We start from the raw sequence: 16,992 nt of genomic DNA, 5'->3' as shown, positions 1-16,992 counted from the left end.
GGTTCTCCAAACTACTCAAAATTTCTGCTACCGGTTCTCCAGAATCTGTCAGAACCTGCTAAATTTCACCCCTGGTGCCAATGTGGTTAAGTCCTCCCTTATACACAGAAACCAAATGGGTGAAGTTGGGTAGATCACTTTCTCTGGTCTGGGAAGTCCAAAATATCTACTAATGTCAAGAGACCATGATGGATTATAATCCATAACCCTCAACAAAGATGGCTTACTCCTGCATGGAAAGTATTCCGGGTGATAATAATACATTGAAAAAAGCAATCTGTTAAAAGTTTTAATAGAAAATGATCAGAAATTTGCCATTTTAGAAATCTATCCCAAATAACCAAACTATAGAAAAGAGCACACCTGATGATCTATTCCTAATGAGGAGCCTCAGATCATATTTTCCATGATCATCGGATACTAGAATTACAATTATGTCTGAATAAGATATAGTAATGCATTATCTAGGAAAAGAGAAAGAGATATGTGTCTGTTTGAATGTTGATAAATTACCTGTACAGGTTTTTTTTTTTTTTTTTTGGCACGTGAGAGAGACTTATTGGCTAGATCTGCTGGAGACCATTTTAGAGTGTACAGGTTCCTTATCTATGTATTAAGAAAATCATCCAGTCAGCAGCATGTCTCCATTTTGAAATAAAATAACATTGACCATTCTGCAATAAGTTAAAAGTAACAATGACTATCCAATATCAGAAAATTATCAAGATGAAATTGCAGAAAATAAGTTAAAACAAACTAAAGACATGAGGGCATTTTGACTGAAAACAATACTGCAGCTATCGTAAAACTTTTGCCTGAAGTTTTGAAAAACAGAGAGTTTCCCCTTGATAAATTTACAAGGGGATTGGAGCAAGAAGTCAGAAAGAGGCAAAGCTTGGCATGCATGATGAATTGCTGTTCATTAATCCAATTAATGAGTAATTCCAGGACTTTAATCCAAGATAAATCCCTTTATTATAACTGCTTGGCTAGGTCTATAATAGGTGAAGGTCTGTCAGCAAATCCATTGAAAACTATTTTTTCTCCAAGTAATACCCAAAAAGCCAGCTGTGCATTGCCTTCCCTCCGGATGGAAGGATTGTAAAGAAGCAGAAAAAAGGGGGAGGGAACTTGTTTGGTCAGCACACAAAGCTACAGATTACTTTAAAAGAAAGTCATGGTTGATTATAAAGGAGTGGGTCAAGTTACATTTTGCTTACTTACAGACTGACCCATTTAAAGGACAGCTTACTTTTTGGTAGTACTGCATAAATCATTTTAAAAATACAGTCTGAGTTAGCTGCTTTATTTCTCACTGATGGGAAAAGGAGAAAACTATATTCTCTAACTCTACCCCAACCCTAGTTAAATTTCACATGCCCTTCCTGCACAATTCTTCTTACACAATCAAATCTATGTGTTCAGTTTCATGTTCGAAGTACTTATAGTCTTTCAGCAAGTTTTAGAATTTTCAGTGTCTTAAACGTCCAAGTGGCATAGAGAAAAACAAGCCATTTTGGTCCAGAATCCAATGTAACAACAGTCAATATATTTTCAGATCTGCTCAATATAGATGGCATGGAGATTATGAAATAATCTTGAGTGCTGACTATATTTGGTGTTAAGCTAACCTATGGAGCTAACCTAATGGTACTAAGCTCACCTAGGAAAAGGCATTGTTTTAGTTATTTGGATGTTTTTCTGTTTGAACTCCCTATGACTGGAAATAATATCAGAAGGAGAATTGGTTGGAAAAGACTAACATTTCACAGTACACTTTCCAAGTTGACTGAGGGTTGGACAGTACACTTTCCAAGTTGAATAAAGGACACATGTTTCGTTAAGGATGTGGCTTTGGAAACTGAAGTTATAACTGCCTGATTGATTTAGGCTTGGGAAAGTCAGTCTGGATCATAATCCTGTGAGTTTATTTGGGAGGAACATCTGCAATCTCCAAATAATAAGAAAATAAGGGAAATCAGAAACATTTCAAATTTGGAACATTCTGAATTCAAGACAAACAGGTGTGTTTCAAGAGGGGTTTGTTAAAAGCAAGATGGAACAATTATCTGTCCATAAATATTTTCACTGTGTAATTACATTGGCTCGGTTGGCTGCTCTTGACGGGGATGTGCTTCCCATAGAAGAACTGGTCTGCAACATAGAATCCTTCTGGATTCATGGCTCCTGGTAGGGGCTTGGTCCTGGAAGCTGGTCCAGGCTTGGTCCTGGAAGTTGGGCCAGGCTTGGGCCTGGGAGCTGGGCCAAGTTGTCTTCATTTAGTGGGGAGGGCTGCTAATACATCAAATAATTTTTAAAAAGCTATCAGAGGACGTGGCAAAACCCACTTAAATAATTTTGGGGGCTAATGCAAAGCCTGGCTTGGAGTCCAGTCCAGTCCCCAGACCTAGATAGATTCTTGCAAAAAGAGAACTTGAAATTGTGTATTTGGAATGGAAATCCCACAGAATTTGAAGTAGCATACAATCTCTAAATACCTGATACTTTTATCTTTCAAAATTTAAATTCTTCTTTAAAGAAGATACCTCCCACGGCAGAGAGAAAAATCTGGTATGATTTTGGAAATGCCCCCCCCCCCCCTTCATTTTCTCACCCTGCCAATATTGCTAACATTTTTTTCAGCATTCAGAATGTAATCAGTATCATTTTCAACTGCAATTATTGCCAGACCATGCTCCCCGGACTTTTGCTCTCTGTTCAGACACAGCAGGCCAACTTGGCTGTGGGACACAGTTCAGTGGGCCGGATAGCATACCTCCTTGCCTCTCTGGACAAAAGCAGAATGCTTTTCTCTCCTTCTCTTTTATCTCTGCAGCAGCTGCTATTGTTGCATGCAACACCCTATCCTGCTGTTCCTCCTCCTCCTCTATTCCCTGCCTAGCTCCTATATTCAAGAAAGGAGAAAAAGATTGTGTATTGGCTAACTCAGCCAGGAATAGAGCAGGCAGAGCTGACACAAGAGATTGGCAGTAGCAGCAGGCGGGGATAGCTGTGGCCAGCACAATATAGGAAGGGAAGAATATATATATATATATAGGCTGAGTAGGAGCCCTATTTAGGGATTTTCACTTTTCTAGGCCTTAGTTTTGTTGCGTATGTTTTGATTTCCCAGCCTTGGGAAATATCCGGATGAACTGCTTAAGGCAGGGGTTTCAAACTCGTGGCCTGCAGGCCAGATGAGACACACACTGGCCACTCCTATGCCTGTTTTAGTGAAGGGGGAAATGTCATTATATCACGTGACAATGCCGTGATGATGCGAGTTTGACACCCCTGGCTTAAGGTGTCTGGGGTGAGTCATCACCAGTTTGTTGATGACACTGTATTTTCCATCTCATGAATCAAATGGGAATCTGCTGGTATTGAATTGAAGTTGGCCACACCCACCCAGTCACATGACTGCCAAGCCACACCCACCCAGTCACATGGCTGGCAAGCCACTCCCACAAAGCAGGCCACATCTACAGAAGAGGTTCTAAAAAATTTTGAAACACACCACTGCCTCACTCCTATTGTTTTATTGCTTCTCTTGAAGAAATAAATGTCTGTTAGCTGCTTTGTACTGTTACCATATCTGAAGTTTCTGCTGTCCGCCAGAAGAATAGGTTACAGGGAATATATGGCAGAACATTGAACAATCTCCTAAGAACAAGCAAAGGGTATATGTACACATACATCATTTACACCATATACAAAACCAATTACTCTATTTGAACACACCTTTTTTATACTTCAGCATAAACCTATGGTTAAGAGGCCAAAACAAGCAGGAGTAGGATAGACACTTCAAGCAACTGCAGATAACTGTTTTTCTTTTAAACATGGATATGTGAGGGTACAATTGTTATCTAGCTAGAAAAAAATAGTATAACTTTCAACTGAGGATATTTGAAAAGTAGTAGAAATTATCATGATTTTTTTTAATCAGGCAGCCTGAAGTGTCAATAATGTAGGACAAAAACAAATAAAGGCCTTTTGAATTCTCACATATAAGTGGGACATATTTTGGTTTAGGTTTCCCAAGGTAAGAACTTTATTGTAATTTGCTGCATTGAAAACCTGTATTTCCTTGTTTATATTAGTCAGCTAGTAAATCTCTCTCTCTGCATAAACTTAATTGAAACATCTCGAGAAGGCAAAATGAAACCCAAACTTATCTTCTTCAAATACAGTACTAATATATTTCTTTTGCGTGATAGTTCTGTCAACCTAGTTCATTCCCAGAATACGAATTCCTCCTGGTATTACATGAAGTGAGCCATTTAAACCAGATAGAAAAAAGACTCCAGCTGTGAGATAAGGCTGAAGTAAAGTATATTGCACACTCACCACTACTTCTGAAACTTACTTTATTTTATAATACAATACAATAGCAGAGTTGGAAGGGACCTTGGAGGTCTTCTAATCCAACCCCCTGCCTAGGCAGGAAGCCCTATACCAGCGATGGCGAACCTTTTTTGGCTCGCGTGCCACAAGTGGGGGGAGCGCAGGGGGGCCTTGTGCGGGCGTGCCACACCCATAATGCAATGCGCGACCCCCCCAGTGCGCATGCGCGCACAACGCGCGACACCTCCCCATTTTTACATGCTTTTTTCACCCTCCCCAGGCTCCAGAGGCTTTATAGGAGCCTGGGGAGGGTGAAAAGAGCCTCCCCCGCCCCTCCCGGAGGCCCTCCGGAGGCTTCAGGGACCGTCCGGAGGCTTCCCTGAAGCCTTCGGAGCGCTCAAAAGGATCCTCTGAGCAAACAGGAAGTGACTTCCGGGTTGCTCGGAGGGTCGTTTTAAGCACTCTGAAGGCATCAGGGAAGGCTCCGGTGCCATAGGTTCGCCATCACTGCCCTATACCATTTCAGACAAATGGCTATCTGACATCTTCTTAAAGACTTCCAGTGTTGGGGCATTCACAACCTCTGGAGGCAAGCTGTTCCACTGATTAATTGTTCTAACTGTCAGGAAATTTCTCCTCAGTTCTAAGTTGCTTCTCTCCTTGATTAGTTTCCACCCATTGCTTCTTATTCTACCCTCAGGTGCCTTGGAGAATAGTTTGACTCCCTCTTCTTTGTGGCAACCCCTGAAATATTGGAGCACTGCTATCATGTCTCCCCTAGTCCTTCTTTCTATTAAACTAGACATACCCAGTTCCTGCAACCGTTCTTCATATGTTTTAGTCTCCAGTCCCCTAATCATCTTTGTTGCTCTTCTCTGCACTCTTTCTAGACTCTGCACTCTGTTTTTTTTCCTGTCACTGATCTTGTGTTGTGACATTCAAGTTCAGCAGTCATTGTCCAAACAAATGATGAAGGTTTTGCCTTAGTGAAGGACTACTGCAAATCTACAGCATAAAGTAGGTAGAACATGATTGATAGATATCTTTGGTAACAACTATCTGCAGATAACACACACACACACACACGGGGGGGGGGGAGGTAGACAGAAAAAAAACCAAAATAAATGAAAAAAGGCAAAAATGCAAACAAATAATATAACACATGAAACAGTTTAATTTTTAAACGTAATATTATTTTTGGCCATATAAAATAACAATTAAATATTTTTGATTTCCATTTCAAGTGGCATTTCCATTATAAAAGAATAACATCTGTCTGCTGTATCCCATGTTTATATGACTCCATATAATTGTATCTTCAAAATATTTGTCATCTATAGATTTTGAAATTATATTCACAACTTTAAATAATATGCTATTAATTTAAACTCATATTAACAAACTAACATACACAGAACCAAGACAGCCAATAATAGGCCAAATATCCCATCCGCCCTTTTACAGTCCACCATAATGAAAATAATAGCTAAACCTTCTTGTAAATTGGCCAAAGTTTTCAATAAAATGATATTCTTTTTTTAATTAATTGCATCTCAACATCATAGAAAACAGACGGGTTCCTCAATAGCCTAGATTATTTATTTGTATATATAAGGTTTTTCTAACTGGTCCAAAGTTCTTACAAGTAACTTATTCTCCCTTTCATTATATTTAATTGCCTATAAAATTACAGTAGATTTTAGTGCTATTTAAAATCACATTACTTTGCAATTTTCTGACCAGTAATAATCTGAAGTAAGTTTATGACATAAGTAAGGTTCAGAATTAAACTTTTATCCCAAAATGTGTCAAATATGCCTTTCAGGTAGCTTTCAATGTTGAAAATGCACTCAATTTTGACTGAAACAACAACCAAACTCCTGTCATCAGTGACGTGCAGTCAGGTGAGGCAAGTGAGGCACAGCCGCACCTCTCATCATGAAAAAAAAAACATATGAGAGCTTGCTGTGAGGTTTTAGCGCGCTCAGCCTCTCAGGCGACAGCTGAGGCGAGACTGAGCTAGCTGCTGATGACTCTGCTTAACTGTTTAAAAAAGGCTCAAAAAAGCATCCCGGCCAGACGAGAGGGACTGCAGAGAGGGTCTCCTTGAGTCTAGGACAGAGAGTCATTCAATGGGAAAGTTGCCTCTTGGAAGGAATAACCCGGCTTGGCTCCCGCTTCGTCTCTCCTGCCTCTTCGCTTCTCCGTTCAGTCGTTGGGCAGCAGATCGAAAGCGGGAGCCAAGCCGGGTTATTCCTTCCAAGAGGCAACTTTCCCATTGAATGACTCGCTGTCCTAGACTCGAGGAGACCCTCTCTGCAGTCCCTCTCATCTGGCCGGGATGCCAGCGAGAGTGTTGGACTGGAGGAAGGAGGGATACACTCTCTCTCTCTCTCAAATGGCAAATCCGAGCAGCCGCTGCTGGGAGCCCATCACACAGGTTCAGGCAGGGGGGGGCTTTCTGAAGGCGTGCAAGAAAGCCCCCCCCCCATTGCCCGAATGTGTGTGATGGGCTCCCAGCAGCGGCTACTCGTATTTGCCATTTGTTTGTGTGTGTGTGTGTGTGTGTGTGTGTGTGTGTGTGTGAAGAGAGAGAGAGAGAGAGAGAGTCTAGGACAGCGAGTCATTCAATGGGAAAGTTGCCTCTTGGAAGGAATAACCCGGCTTGGCTCCCGCTTTTGATCTGCCGCCCAACGACTGAAGGGAGAAGCGAAGAGGCAGGAGAGACGAGGCAGGAGAGACGAAGTGGGAGCCAAGCCGGGTCATTCCTTCCAAGAGGCAACTTTCCCATCGAATGACTCGCTGCTCTAGACTGCGGAGACCCTCTCTGCAGTCCCTCTCATCTGGCCAGACTAGAGGGACTGCAGAGAGGGTCGCCTCGAGTCTAGGGCAGTGAGTCATTCGATGGGAAAGTTCCCTCTTCCTCCGCCCAGCCCTCCTTTGCTTAGGCTTCTTTGTCAAGAAGCGGCTTTTGGGGCTAATGGGAGAGGAGAGTGAAGAGAGAGTGAATGAGAGAGAGAGAGAGAGGAGAGAGAGAGAGAGAGAGAGAGAGAGAGAGAGAGAGAGAGAGAGAGAGAGAGAATCCCGTCACATACGTTCGGGCAATGGGGGGGCTTTCTTGCACGCCTTCAGAAAGCTTCTGAAGGCATGCAAGAAAGCCCCCCCCCCATTGCCCAAATGTATGTGATGGGCTCCCAGCAGCAGCTACTCGGATTTGCCATTTGTGTGTGTGTGTGTGTGTGTGTGTGTGTGTGTGAGAGAGAGAGAGAGAGAGAGAGAGAGAGAGAGAGAGAGAGAATCCCGTTACATACGTTCGGGCAATGGGGGGGGGGCTTTCTTGCATGCCTTCAGAAGCTTTCTGAAGGCGTGCAAGAAAGCCCCCCCCCCATTGCCCAAATGTACAGTATGTGACGGGATTCACTCTCTCTCTCTCTCTCCCATTCACTCTCTCTCTCTCTTCACTCTCCTCTCCCATTAGCCCCAAAAGCCGCTTCTTGACAAAGAAGCCTAAGCAAAGGAGGGCTGGGAGGAGGAAGAGGGAACTTTCCCATCGAATGACTCACTGCCCTAGACTCGAGGCGACCCTCTCTGCAGTCCCTCTAGTCTGGCCCCCCCATTGCCCGAATGTATGTGACAGGCTCCCAACAGCGGCTGCTCAATTTGCCATTTGTGTGTGTGTGAGAGAGAGAGAGAGAGTGAGTGTATCCCTCCTTCCTTCGCTGGCGAGAGTGGGGGACTGCAGAGAGGGTCGCCTCGAGTCTAGGGCAGTGAGTCATTTGATGGGAAAGTTCCCTCTTCCTCCGCCCAGCCCTCCTTTGCTTAGGCTTCTTTGTCAAGAAGCGGCTTTTGGGGCTAATGGGAGAGGAGAGTGAAGAGAGAGAGAGAGAGAGAGAGAGAGAATCCCGTCACATACGTTTGGGCAATGGGGGGGCTTTCTTGCACGCCTTCAGAAAGCTTCTGAAGGCATGCAAGAAAGCCCCCCTCCATTGCCCAAATGTAGGTGATGGGCTCCCAGCAGCAGCTACTCGGATTTTCCGTGTTTGTGTGTGTGTGTGTGTGTGTGAGAGAGAGAGAGAGAGAGAGAGAGAGAGAGAGAGAGAGAGAGAGAGAGAGAGAGAGAGAGAGAGAGAGAGAGAGAGAAAGAGAGAATCCCGTCACATACGTTCCGGCAATGGGGGGGGGCTTTCTTGCATGCCTTCAGAAGCTTTCTGAAGGCGTGCAAGAAAGCCCCCCCCCATTGCCCGAATGTACGGTATGTGACGGGATTCTCTCTCTCTCTCTCTCTCTCTCTCTCTCTCAGCAGGCGAAAGAAAGTGCTTTAGGCTCAGGCGGGCGAAAGAAAGTGCTTTAGTCTGTGGGGTGTCGGTGGAGAGGAGAGAATGCCTGAGCTCTGCCACGGGCGAAAGAAAGGGCTTTCCCCTTGCGAGCTTTCCCCCGTGGCTCCGTGGTCCGGGCCAAGCTGCAAATGATCAATTGGCGGCTGTGGCTCAGATAGGGCGCTTCTTGGTTGGCTGGAAGGTGAAGGGAAAAAAAGTATTTTACCATGCTGGGAAACGTCATGGCAAAAGAAGCAGCTTTTGAGGTTGCTGGGAGAAAGCCCAGGAGGAAAGGTGCGTGCGCAGAGGAGAGGAGAGGAATCTAAGGCGAAAACAGCACGTGGCTCTCCCCGACGAGCTTCCTCGCCCCTCGCTGCTTTTCTCCGGTTGCTGCGTTTTGTTGGAAATCCCCCCCCCCCATAAATCTGATTGTGATGACATTGGTGCCTCACCAGCCATAAATCTCACCGCACGTCACTGCCTGTCATAATATAAGAGACTCCATATAATAACTTTTTAAATTATACCAATGCTGTTTTCCTATATGATTACTTGGATTCCATAAGGAAATAGAGGTCAGAATGTAGGACCAGTGATAAAGATGAAAGCAGAAAGGATAGCATGTCCATTATTATATAGTACCTATGAGTTCAATAATGAAAATATGGTGATTTATTTTTTCCAGCAGAACTTTTCAATAACTGATACTTTTGCTTGAAATCAGAAGTCCCAAATATATATTTAATCTAATATTTATTTTTAAAACATTTATCTTTTCCCATAAGCTCAGGTTTTTTTTAGCAAATTCTTTATATCAATATTAATCTGCCATACACAATTTAGAATATTTAAACTGCATTGGATTAAAGGATTTTTTTCAAAATAATCAATTTAAGGACAGACCTAAAGTGGACTTGGAAAAAACATATAGTCTTCCTGTGAAAGATTTAAAAGGCATCACTTAGTTTTTAGATTAAAATCCAACGTAAAAGTTAAAAATAAATAAAAGATGGATTTTGAATGTTATATTTCTATTGGTGTAAAAGCAAAAAAAAAAAAAATAGAATGGGGTTTGTGTATTGTGTGGGAATTAGGCTTCATTTGATAAAAAAGAGCTATCTGCTTCTCTTCTGTCTTAACTTTCCCTTCTGTTTACAAAGCAAATGTATAACCCAGCATTTTGTAAGAAAAATAAAAGCTGGAAATTTGGAACTGGTAAATAAAGTTTAGCTAGAGATAAATAAAGCAGGGAAGAGGACCGCTTCTGTAGCACTCATCCCAGTTCTTGGAAGGATGTGCACCTCTAGACGAACTAATCCTCACATGTATTAGGGATCAATCTTGAGTCTTTAGATTCAGATCCAAAAGCTAAAGAGCATAACCAAATGAATGTCCATTGCTAATCAAGGTCTGGCAACACATTGCAAATTAAGAAAAAAAGTCAGTGAAATCAAGCCATCTACTCAAGAGAAGAAAATATGACCATTTGTCAAGTTGATAGTTAGGGCTATATGGAAGAGAAATGTTAGAGTCTTTGTGACAAATAACATTCACATTTTCTTCTGGACTGGGAATGGACTAATCTTTAATCTTCCTGAACCTGAATTTGTCTCTTTGGACTCTTTTGCTAAACACTTGTGCCTAATTTTTTATGCAGAAAACTTTAAGTTTGCAGCATGTTCTGTATAACATTGGTGGAAAATCTGTAATTTAAACATAATGTATTGGTTATCAGAAGTTGGCTGTATGCATGTGTAAGTGGCACTACAGAACAACCTGAGAAGTTGGATGATTGTTGAAGAAAATCCAATCTAGAGGAAAGAAATGTCACAAAGGAATAAAAAAACAAATGTTTATTCTATTTTATGGGTGTTTTTTCTTTCTTTCTATGGCCACCCATTTAGGGCACTTGCATCATCACAGCGTTGTCACATGACATAACATGACTTTTTTCCCTTTGCTAAACCGGGCATGGGCGTGGCCAGCGTGTGACACATCCAGCCTGGGGGCCACAAGTTTGACACCCCTGATAATAGATAAATAATGCTCCTTCCCTTTCAGGTCTACTATCTGCAGAAAATACAATTCAGGTGTTCATATGCCTCAAAGAATTTGTTTTGAGATCTATTCAAAGTAAGTTGTATAGACTGAATCCAAGCAAACAATTCAACCCACCCTTACTCTTAAACCTTGTTCAGTAGCACAGTTCATATACATATTCTCTTAGTTCAACATACAAATATGATATGATGGAGTTGGTGAATAGATGCTAAAATAAAGTATGGTTAGGGCAAGACAATGAATAAAAGTTCAATGGGACAAGAACTGACAGCTGGTCACCAACTGAATGGTGCGATATCTAAAGTCAGGCAAGGGATGGCAAATCACCAAATATATCCATTTATCAACGTAATGCTTCGGCTTGCCTAGAGCAATTTTGCAAATCGGGGAAAAATGAAGGGAAACTACAGAACAGATGGCATGCCCACACTCTTCTTATGATTTTTGCCCCCCTCTTCTCAGAAAGAGAAAAAGTACCCTTCCAAGTTCCAAATCCTAGCACACTTTCAAAATATGCTAAGATCCTCTCCTTTCTCTCTGTGCCTTATCCCAATCCACAGACCTTGTAATAATCACCATACTGAAATCCTGGTAAAAAGAAGATTCCACAAAACTTAATAGGCCAGATCCTCAGTCACTGTAAATCACCCCACCATCCATTTGCCTCCATGAACTGATTGGCAAGACCTAAAGGACCATAACATTTGCATTTCCCCCTACGTGCTGAAAGATTTGTGTTCTCTAATAGAGTTTGCTAATGGCACTATTTGAACAATGTCATGGGGCATTGTATTAAAATGTATTAAACATTTGAACAGAATGTTATGAGTCATTCTTAGTAAATGCATCACCATTAAGATCAGTGCTTATTAATCATCATCAAATCTTATTCGGTCACAGACCATGTAGAATACAAACATCCCAGTTAATTAAAATAAAAATAAAATGCAAAAGAAAGAGATCTATGTGTATATAAGTATCCATTGCTTATTAAAGAAATAAAAATCATAGGATAACAAAGAACTATTCTGTCTTCTGTCCATCATAACCTTGATGCATCATTAAATGGAAACAATCGTGTATTTCTCTCCTGAACATTTGTATGTGTCTTCTGTGTGCAGAGGTCTTGGACAAGAACATACATATTTTACTTCATTAATATAATATTTGAGCTTTTGGGGAATTTCTGATTATGTGCAGGGGACACAGAATAACATAAGTCAAATATATGTTAAAACACTTTGCTTCATTCTGTAATTGTGAGTTTAAATGTTACTGTCCTTTAATTGTAATCTTTAGTTCCTTCTAGTTCCCTCTAGTATTCAAATTTTAAAAATCTTATTTTTTTAAAAAAAAGTTCAAAACAAAAGCATTTTCCCATTCAAAGAATTAATTCCAAAATCTTAGTTCAATTTTATCTGGATCTGAAAGTCTGCCATTTCTTCCCTAGAGGTCTCAAAAATTATGACAAACTTCTAAGTCATACAATAACTGGTGACCTTTCAAAAGACCGTAGAGATGTTTTAATTCTACTACTTCATTTCCCATTCTTCCTCTGCTTTGCTATCATGTGTCCAAAATATTAGAGGTACATCGTGGATTGCCAAACTGAAGAAAGCAAAGTTATAGGCATATGTGTAATATCAACAATATGAAGCAGAGCACTTCTCCCTTCATGAAGTGTTTTAAACCAGAGACATCTGTGGCTCATTGGCATTATTCCTTCCCAACTAACTAGCTTTATTTGAATCTGGTATAATTTCATCAATGACAGCTAACTGTGAGTTCTAGTTTCACCTTTGGCATGAAGCCAGTGGGTGACCTTGTACCAGTTGTTGTCTCTCAGCCTGATGAAGCACGCAGTGACAAACCACTTTTGAAATCTTGCTAAGAAAATTTCGGGGACTTTCCACTCAAATATCAAGAGTCTACACTTACTTGTAAGTCCAAAACAAAACATTCAAAGCTAATGTGTGACTTCTACATCTTTTTTTCTGCATTGTATCTTTCATTTCCTTTTCTAAAATTGAACAATTTGGATTTATGTAAATCTGAAACTGTGGTTAACATTAATTGAAAAATGCCACATATAATTCATTTCAAGTTGGTTTAATTAAGGAAACTATACCTAAGTATAATCCAGAATCAGAAGTTATCTGTAAATTGTTATATAATAAACATAAAAGCCGAAGCTTTTGATTTCCTTGTAATGATGCCATAGAAGAGCCAGGACAAACATTGCTGGCAAGCTTCAGATTCAATAATGTCATTGCAAAGTAATATTTACTGTTACACCCAAATAGAGTTGAAATGTACAAAGCTGCTTTCATTATATCTTTTTCTGTAATCAATTTCTATCACCACTTTGAACTGTATGCACTATTGTTTATAATGTCACCTATCTTGAGAGGGACGGAATGGTGAATTTTACTCATTGAAATACACCAAAAGGGTGCTGTTAGATTCTGAATTATTTAAACAATCTCCAAATGAAGGTTATTGAGCCCTGGGAACAAGCTGTAATAGTCTAAAAATGTTGTGATCCCTCAACCTACTCCAGTCTAAAACAGCATCTGTATCTTCTTTTTGAAGGCATCTTACACATTGCAATGCCGCAGACATATAGTTTTGCTATATCAGCCCCATTTAAAATAAAACAAAAAAGTCTGCCATGTTCTGTAAAAAGAGTAAGATATATAAAACTTACCTAAAGCCTTCACAGAGATACATAAAACACAATTCTTTTATATGGGATTCAGCCTTCACATTAAACTTTATAGCTCACCACTAAACAGCTATATTTTAAGACTCTTAATAATGAGGGCCAAGGATCCTACATGCCCTCACACAAGCTATATTTCATTGCATCTCATTTCCTTGAATTATGAGGGAAATTGCTAATATAGCACCAAGAGCCCGGCCAGTAGAGGACAAACAGCAAGTCAAGAGTAGGTTAAGCTTATTGCTATCACCTTAGATATAACTTGATCTTCTAATTTATGGCTTGCTGCTTGAGGATTGAAAGTTTTTTCCCAACTCATTTAAAAGTTATGTATTGCCTTTGAATATCAGAAGGATGAACCAGTCAAGTTTCCTATGGTTTTTAAAAATAATTTACTTTCCATAACTCTATAACCAGCTGCTTTGAGCTGGCTTAATTCAGGTTTTACGCTTCATCAATGTTTTTCATTGAAGTGAAAGGAGGTTCAAGTCAATGTCTTAAATTACACAGCTATCACATGACACAGCAGGATGCTGGCCTTAGCTATATCTACTAGGGCAAGCAATTTCTGTTATAAACACCTTTTCCTACTGAGCAGCAATCAGAGATGATATTCTGATTGTCTGTTGTTTTGCTTCAGTATGTGGCATATTTTTTAAAAAGGTGCTCTGTTGTTGTTTTGATTTATATTATACTATTTGTATCAGCACTGAGCTAAAGAAATAACTCTACAGATTGGGATGTTAGAATATCATTTTCTTAAGAAGTGGCAGTTGTTGCAAATTAATTCAACATGAAAACCAGGGATCTTGGTAAACATCAGCCATAGGCTTCAAAGTGGCAGGCCTGATTGGCTGGTGAAAGCCATACCCCTTTCTACATGCCCCCTATGCATCAGATGCTCTAGTCCAACGGTCACCAAAAAGTTTGTGAGAAAATTTTGGTGGTCTCCAGAAAAATTATTTGTATTGTTTATATTGCACTTTTTATATTGCACTAAATCATGGGCCAGATACATGCAACAAACACTTGTGTTTCTGCAGAGAATCTACCCCTTCTGGGTCTTTTTGTGGGTCAGAGGGGGGAAGAAATTCCAACTTGGGGTCTTCTTCAGCCTCCTGGTGCGGGGCTTTGGGCAAAGGTTGGAGGGAAGTGCCGCTGGTGGCGAAGAGCTGGAGGGTGGGACTGCAGTGGGACTGCATTATGGCCTGGAACTGACTGACCATCTCGGCCCATTGAGCCTCTAGGTGCCGGTACCTGGTCTTGCACTCCTGCAGGATTTCCCTCTGCTTGGAAAGCCTATTCTCATAGTCGTCAGTGAGGTGCTTCTGCTGATCTTGGGTTCTTGGTCAGATCCAATTTGAACTGAGCCAGCTGTTTTACTAACTCTTTCTCTTCTGTGGCTGCTTAGTTCCAGCAACTACTTCCTGTTGGGGCCCCAAGGAGCCCAGGCGGGCAGGTGAGGAGTGGTGAGTAGAGGCTGGCAAGGCGCTCCTCAACGTGAGTTACATCAACTTGGCCATACCCACGCAGACACATGACCACCTTACCATGCCCACCCACCCAGTCATTAGGCAGAATTTATTAGTGGTCCGTGGAATTTAAAATTATGAATTTAGTGGTCCCTGCGGTCCAAAACGTTGGTGACCCCTGCTCTAGTCCACAGGTGTCAAACTCGATCATGTCACATGATGTGACACATTGTGACATATCATGATGTTTTTGCCTTTGTGGAGCCGGGGTGGGTACGGCCTGCACATGACACATCCAGTCTATGAGCTGCCAGTTTGACAGGCCTGCTCTAGTCAGTCACCATTTTGAAGTCAGTGACTCTCATTGCAGGTGCTGCTAAGGAAAGCTTTTTTATCTAGTTGGAGCTCCAGATCTGAGTTTGATCCCCAAAGGGCATATCATCATCCTAAACAACCAAAATAGCTCTTTTAAAATGGTAAGGAAGGCATAGAATTAGAATATCGCCTCTTACAACAATTTTACCTCAGTAAAGGCTGTGCTTAGTGATAACTTGCACCTAGCACAGCTAGGCAGCATTTGAATTTCAGAGAGACACGCCTTGAATTAAGACTGACCCAGTATGGAAGGGAGGGACGCAGGTGGGGATTTGTTGCCTGTGTGAATGAACCTAAAACAGAAATATTATTAACCTGGACAGCAACACTGACAACTCTGAACATGAAAAGAATTTCTAAGGCTTTAATGCCGTATTTGCAGCAGAAGATAAATGAAGCAGAAGTCAGCCTTTTTAAAACCTGATTTCTGAATGTTATTTTATATTGATTTTGATTAGTCTAACTCCATCAAAAACTGAATTAAATACTGCTTCAGATGAGATACCTCTCGGGAGCACATTCAAAAGGACAGTGTGTAAAATGCAATATATGCTTGTTGGAATGCACCTACCCAGCTGCTTGATGATATATGTTTGACTCTAGACCCTTTTTACCAGATCCTTACTCGGTCACAAACTGGATTTTGCTTCTCTATCCTTTCAAAATGAGTGAGAGTTCATTTCCCAGTGGATAACAAAACACTCAGAGTAATGCATCCGACAATGTAAATAATTATAGTTCTAAATTATATTGAGGATATTTGGTGATTTGGAACAACCAGTAATACATAATGGTAAAATGCTGGACTAAGGACCAAGTTTGTCCATCCTCACCCATGGGAACTTACTGAATCACTGTCTCTCTCACAGGCTTGTTGCTATGAGATAAAATGGAAAGAGGAATAGTTATGAATACTATATTGAGTAAGCCTGTGCAAAGCCTTCAAAGAAAGCGCTTCACAACATGAGGCTAGAGGTACTATGCACTTCTCTTCTGAAGCAGCCACAGCAGCCTGGAAAAGATAGTACTTAAAGTGCTTTATTGATTCAAACACAGGCACTGTCTATGCACTCCTGTGTGTTGCAAATCTTTTCTTTCAGAGGATTTTCTGAGATGTAATCTTAAAACTCCTGGAAGAAAGATGGCCCATAAATTTAATAAAATCAGGAGTGATATGTTGCTTTTTGTACGTTCTTCCTTTTTTTTGATATGGGGGAAAAACATTTCCCAGGAAAAAGGATTAGCCAGCACCACAAGGAATGGAAGAAATGATTATTTTCCTCCCTTAGTCTAGTTAATGGGACAAGACAGAAGGTGAGTACCATTTGTTGTTCACAGCTTGTTCTAGCCTTGACACCTAGACAAAAGCCAAAGAGTAAATCAAATCAAAGCTTTATTATGGTCATAGATCAGCATAAAGCCAAAGAGGTTGTTGTGATAAGATATCATGGTGCAGTCAGTTCAAATCAATTGGTCAAAGATCCCATGATTATCCCATCATTTGGGAATATCAGCTTTGTGGAGGGGAGGAGTGCTGCATTGATTAGAGGGTAAGCAGAATCAGGAGCTTGTTTACATAATAGTAAGTGGCAGCCTGTACGATTTCTAGGAAAAGCTGTTTATTCAAACATTATTTCTGCCTTTCAAAGGTACTATATGTGAATAAGTGTATCCTTTTCTTAAATTACCGGGTTTTTCG

The sequence above is a fragment of the Natrix helvetica genome (genome assembly GCF_964273705.1).
Source record: "Natrix helvetica genome assembly, chromosome: 1".
Taxonomy (NCBI): Eukaryota; Metazoa; Chordata; class Lepidosauria; order Squamata; family Natricidae; genus Natrix; species Natrix helvetica.
This window is presented reverse-complemented; position numbering follows the sequence as displayed.